This window comes from Cnephaeus nilssonii (assembly GCF_951640355.1).
Source record: "Cnephaeus nilssonii genome assembly, chromosome: 19".
NCBI lineage: Eukaryota > Metazoa > Chordata > Mammalia > Chiroptera > Vespertilionidae > Cnephaeus > Cnephaeus nilssonii.
In genome coordinates this window covers 51,436,147-51,442,585 of record NC_137090.1, presented here as the reverse complement: position 1 = coordinate 51,442,585, position 6,439 = coordinate 51,436,147, and the positions used below count along the sequence as shown (strand labels likewise).

At 48.9% G+C, this 6,439-nt stretch overlaps 1 long non-coding RNA gene across 1 annotated transcript; it reads right to left on the bottom strand.

The window, feature by feature from the left end:
• Window positions 1-3,646: 3,646 nt before the first annotated feature.
• On the bottom strand, window positions 3,647-6,331 carry LOC307114709. The gene is made up of 2 exons (XR_013815037.1): window positions 6,191-6,331; window positions 3,647-5,154 (listed from the first exon to the last, which is right to left on the bottom strand). It is a non-coding gene; the product is annotated as an uncharacterized lncRNA (long non-coding RNA).
• Window positions 6,332-6,439: the final 108 nt, after the last annotated feature.

The window sequence follows — 6,439 nt, the reverse complement described above, 5'->3', positions numbered from 1 at the left end:
AGCGAGCAAGCGAGTGAGCAAGTGAGCGAGTGAGTGTGTGAGTGAGCAAGTGAGGTGTGCCACCCCACAGTCCTCCACAGCCTGGCATTTTGGTGGGCAGGGTGGGAGGCAGATGAGGGGCCAGAGCTCCCCCTGAGCCCTCAGTGGTCTCCTTGGCAAAGCAGATGTTTAAAGCTGAATTTTACTCCCATGATAACTTTTTTAAAAATTGAGGTGAAATTCACATAACAAAATTAACCATTTTAAGACTGGTGTGTAGTGGCTTATCGTGCATATACGATGTTGTGCAGCCACCCCTTCTCTCCAGTTTCAAACATTTTCTTCATTCCCAAAGAAACCTGGTTCCCATCAGCGGCCACTCCGCATGCCCCTCCCAGCCCCAGCCCCACTAACCTCCTTTCTATCTCTATGGATCTGCCTATTGTGGGCGAGTCCCATACATAAAATCTCACACTATTTCCTATTGTGACTGGCGTCTTTCACTCAGCAAAATATTTTCCAGATTTATTCATGCAGCAACGTGTGTCAGTACTTCATTCCATTTTACTCCATTTTGTTGGCTCAATACCCATGGATGACATTTGGGCTGTCCCACCTTTCGGCGCTCACACACAGTGCTGCTGAGGACAGAGTGGGCAGGCCTCGCTGCGAACACGGTGCTGCATGGGCGCCGCCCTGCCTTTGCAGAGGTCCCACTCAAAGCTCTTCCTGCCACTTCCTGAGATGGCCAGCCTTTCCGTTCTTCTTTCCAGCCCTCGGAATCTGTGGCCATCTTCCCAGGGGGGCCCTTATCCCTCAGGTGTCCCCTGGGCAGGACAGAATGTGAAACAGTGTTAGATCCTCATGCCCACCTCCCTCTGCCCAGCGGGGGAATGGCACAGGCGCCAGCACAGACCCCTCCTGCTCTGGGCCCAGCTCCACAGGCAGCGTCTCCCCTGTAGGTGCCTCTGCATGTGGCCACCCACCACTCTCTCTGCCCCAACCTAGGAAACCCAGAATCAGTGCCCTGGCCCGCGTGTCCTTGTCCCAAACCAGTCTTCCCTTTGATCTTCAGTATCTTCTGGTCAGGGCACAGGTGAGGAAGGGCCTCGCTTCAGTTTGTGGCCTCAGTCCAACCCGGGAAAGAGCGTGTTTTGGGCTGAATTGTGTCCCCCAAATCCATACGTGGAAGTCTTAAGCCCCGGTACCTCACAAAGTGACTGTATTTGGAGACAGCATCTTTAAAGAGGTAAGTAAGGTGCAGTGAGGTCACATTGCAATCCAACCTGACCGGTGTCCTCATAAGAAGAGGAAATGTGGACACACAAGGGGACACTCCCGGTGCACCCAGGCAGAGAGAGGGCCATGCGAGGACACAGCAGGAAGGCCGTGGTCTGCAAGCCAAGGAGAGGTGCCCTGCCAGCACCTTGATCTTGAACTTCCGGCCTCCAGCATCCGAAGACAATAAATTTGTTTACCCCCGAGTTGGGTACTTTGTTATGGAAGCCCTAGCAAAGGGATATGAATATGTTTTAATGCCTTGAGACTATCTTAAATTTCTCTACTTCCCTGGCCATCCCTCAGCCCCAGTCTGTTCGTGAAATCAAAACATGAGTAAATGTCTCACCTACGTCCCTGGCTTGTCGAGCGGGTGCCAGGAGCTAGAAAGTGGGCTGAGCTGCAGAGGCACTGTTGCTATCAGCCCGCGGCGCCCTGCTCATGCCACTCGTGTAAGCATGGCCCGGGTGCCCAGGACCCTCCCTGTCCTAACCCTGATTCCCCATGTCACCCTCTGTATCTAAGTTCTGTGCTTGCCACAGCCCTGAACGAGGGGCCACCACATGAGATGGTGGGAGGCGCAGGCCTTGTCCATTTATCCCTGTCACGAGGGCAGGTGCTCATGAAGCTTTGGTGACATGCAAATGAGTGGCACCTCCCCAAAGAATCCCACGCCTGCCGAGTGGGTCATTACTCCTGCCGGCTGCTCTTGGCTGCCCCTGAGCAGGACACAGGGTAAGTCATGAGCAATCTATGTTTCGCAGACTCATGTTGCAAAACTGTGGCAACTGTTTTACCCCGTGGATGGCAGGTGCGCAACTGAAAGCCTCCCAGGAGTGTTACCTGTGCAGGAACACTGTGTCTTACCAGCTGCGGGGGCTCTGGTAAGTATTTGCTAGAAGAATGAACCAGTGAAAAGGGTAGAGAGAGAAGCGACAGGTGGTTTCTGAGGACCAGGCAGGGCCCACCTTTCCACGGCTGCCTCTCTGCCAGGTCAGGGGCCTCGCCAGGAGACGCCACTGCGCAGGAGCCCATGGGAGCCCAGTGTCCACGGTTCAGATCCTGCCCTCGTGGGTGCGGTTACTACATGCTGAGAACCAGCCTGTAAACATTCCAGAAGGTGAGCCCTAACAGTGATCAAGAGGCAACATTCTGGAGGTCTCAGTTCATGTCAGGAGACCGGAAGCAGATGGCATGTTAGCGGTTAAGTGCAAGAGCACAGGCGAGGGGAAAACCATCCCAGGCCCACTGTTGTTTGAGGACTTACATTTCCGCAGTGTGCTAGACATTGGCCTGGGACCCGTCCTCTTTAGCAGAACAATGGCATTTCCCGGCTCTTCCTGAGGCACCGTAGCATATTGGAATCTCTAGAACCAGACGGCTTGGGTTCAAATCCTGTGCTGGTCCTGACTGGCATCCGACCTTGGCAAGGCACTCGTGTCCCCTGGAACTTGGCTTCCTTATTTGCAAAATGAGAATGTTGGTGATAACCGCACCGCCTTCGGAGGGTTGTTGTGAAGATCCAGGTAAATAACAAACTGTTTAGAACAGGGTTTGCATTGACAAGTTTTCACTGCTGCCTTGTGTGCTGCGCTGAGTCCCAGACATGTGTCACCATCCGGTCACGCTCAGAGCAGTCCCCGAGGAGAGGTGCGGACCCCAGCCTCCTGCTGCCAACACGGAGCGTGTGGGAAAGCAGCCCCAGGTCAGTGTGGCGTCAGACTTCCAGCCCAGCTGTTCTCGAATCCCTAAGAACACTCTTCATCACACCAGCCCAGCGAAAACCAGACCTGCAGGGAGTGACACGCAGCAGGGTAACTGTCCAGTGCCCTCTAGAACACCCTGCAGGAGAACAGGTGTGTTCTCTGAGACAGGCCTGAGATCTAGCAACAGCGATAGTCCATCTTCTTCATCTCATGGCACGTAATCACTAAAATTCTGCAGCACACCAAAAAAAATTTTTTCCCCCAATCTGACCAAAAAAAGGTGTACTTTTGATTTACAAAATCCTTTTTGCTCCAAAGTGATTTTTAAAAAAAACTCAGCTGTCTATACTTGTATATAAGGACCTCAGTACCCAAAATTAACTAATCAGAAGCAACCTTATTACGTGACATGATCAATAAGGTGCAATTCTATTATATGACCTATATATTTAGACAAGGCATTCACACAGAGGCTATTGTTGTGTTGGATGTTGACATTTTCTTATTTGACAATTATGGCGGGGTCTCTCTTTTCCGTGTCCAGCACAAAAAGAGATGAACCGGTTTTGAGTAGAGGCAGCTGGGGATTGAGAAATAAAAGAGACAAGACACAAAATGGAAGGAAAAAGCTGGGAACCGAGTGAGACTGCTGCCCTCTTCTGCTGGAGAGATGATGACCCAGAGCCAATCTATCGAGTTTATTTTATATCCCAAATACCAGGAAGTTTCACCAAAGGTCAAGACAAAGGAGATTACTTGCATTCTTGAGTAGGCCTGGGCATTCCTGGTGCTTGACTGGATTTACATATCAAAGTCCCATTACCGGACACCTGGGCAAAGGTAAGAGTCAGTGCTGAGAACACATCGGCCTTTTTGGTAAATGCGTATCCAAGACGCGGCTTTGCCTGTCGCCTTGGGTTCAGCTGACAATAATTAAAGAAATGCCCATGTGCCTTCCCAGGCACTGTCTACAGACAATCTCAGAGAAAAGAGGTCAGGGTCCCTGACTCAACTGTCAGGTATTGGTTTAACTCAGTGCATAGAGCGTCAGCCTGCAGACTAAAGGGTCCCAGGTTCTATTGCAGTCAACAGCACATCCCTCGGTTACAGGCTCCTCCCCAGCCCGGGCCCTGGTTAGGGCACATACAGGAGGCAACCTATCTATATGTTTCTCTCACATCGATATTTCTCTGTCTTTCCCTCTCTAAATATCAATGGAAAAATATCCCTGGGTGAGGATTAAAAAGAAAATGCTGCGGCTGAAGATCGCTGGTCAAGCATAGCTGACTGAGTGAGAGGTGTTTAGGCAAAGCACCAACCGTCTGGAGCCCTACGAGCCCTCTGCAGTGGCCAGCCTGCTAAGTTTCAGGCAGGTAAGAGGGGCAGTTGATGCTGGAGAGGTAAGCAACATCTAAACTATGGAGGAGTTTCTAGATTGTGCTGAGCTTAAATTTCATTGTGTAGGTAATGAGGAACTGAGAGACTGTCAAGCATTTAAACTATTGTAGAACATGAGCCGGAAGGAAACCCAGCCGTCCTCATGGTGAGTTGCATCCACACCCGATGGCCCTCCCGCCCTGCTGGCTGAGTTCTCCCACACTTGGGTGCTGAGAGCAGGCGCTGCGCTTCTTCCTGTCTCTGAATCTGGAGATTTAGGCCTGAGTTGCTCAAATACTTATGAAACCAATTAATGTCTAGCAATATTGCCCAGGGAAAGCAGGAGAGGGGCTAGAAGTTCAAAACCTGCAAAGGATTCCCCCCAAAATTAGCCCAGAAGTCCCTAGCAATCACTGGGTTCCTTTGGTTCATCCTGACTCTCCAACAGCGTCCAGGTAGGAAAGCGCCGGGTTCGGCACAGGTTCCCATTATTACAGTAGGAGAGGGACTTGTCTCCCCGGTTGCTGGTGGAAGTGGGGCTCTTGGGGTGCCCCTGGATAAGCATTTCCAGAGGCCCCATGGGAGGGTGTGAGATGGAGAAAGCTTTATTTCTGTGGAATGACCCCCTCGGTTTCCCTCAGTCCAGTCTTAGAAGGGTAGCTGGGGTTTCAGTAGAGCTGAAATCAGAGCGAGTCCAGAGTTTCCGGTCCATAGTCACATAGTCCAACACAGCATGGGCCGCTGCGGTCCTTCAGTCCATTGTGCGTGGGGTCCGCGGGCTGTGGGCCATGCAGGCAAATGCAGGAGAACACGCCTGGAGCAACAAGAGCCCAAGAGGGAAGAGCAATAAGAGAGCGAACTTCTGTTTAAGCCACTGAGCTAGCAGTGGCCACGCCCATTTTGGCCAACCATTCCCATCCCCAGGTATGATTGACAGACAAGTACCCTCTCCAGTCACCCCAACTTTACTGGGCATGCGCCCATCTTCCCTTCCTGGGGGTGTGAAGTTGCAGCTTCCTGATGAAGTTGCCCAAATGACTAAGGTGACCAGATTTTAACATTGGTAAAGCGGGACACCATTGACGGGTGTGTGTGGGGGGGGGTGTTCTTTTTTTTTTTTTTTTAAATATATTTTATTGTTTTTTTACAGAGAGGAAGGGAGATGGATAGAGAGTTAGAAACATCGATGAGAGAGAAACATCGATCAGCAGCTGCCTCTTGCACACCCTCTACTGGGGATGTGCCCGCAACCAAGGTACATGCCCTTGACCGGAATCGAACCTGGGACCCTTGAGTCCGCAGGCCGACGCTCTATCCACTGAGCCAAACCGGTTTCGGGCAGGAGGGGGGTGGGTGGGTGGGGGGGGAGTCGGTTCTTGATTAAAAATTTGGTCTATATTGTAATCGCTTTTGTTTTTTTTAATAAAAGGAAATTCACTTCTTAGATCATCGTTGGATTTGCATCCTCTTTTCTTACTCATTATGTTAAAAATCTAAAAAAAATAATTTAAAATTATATTATAAATTATTATGTACATATTGCTTAAAAACACAGTAAGTAGGTACATAACTACATGAACATATTTTATTGTTAGTTTATAAATTAATTTGATTGTTATAAAGTAACTATATTTTAAAAATTATTTTAATCCTATATTTCTTTCTAAATAATAACAATACTAACTTGTATTATTTTTCCTCTGAATTTGCTGTAACGTAAGTCGTAAGTGTCACTTTCAAGGCCGGCGCTAGACTTTTTGCCGCCACTATAAAATATAAATAATACGAGTACTGTCTGCTAAATTCAAGGAAATTTATGAATTTATGAAATAAATAAATAAATTACTTACCTAAATTATCTGAATAGCTGATTTGTAATGACATCACTTGTTTAACTAGCTTACTAGCACGCAGTACGATGTGTATCGTCCGAGAGACAGTTACAAAATGTTTTCATCGTTGCCAATCCCAAAAAATGCCATTGTTCATTAAGTCCACACAATGGTGGTCGAATTCTAACAACTGATCAACAATGCGAACTTTGATAAGCAGTTCTCGATAATCAGTTCTCAACAATTATTTGTTATTATTAAAGTTTA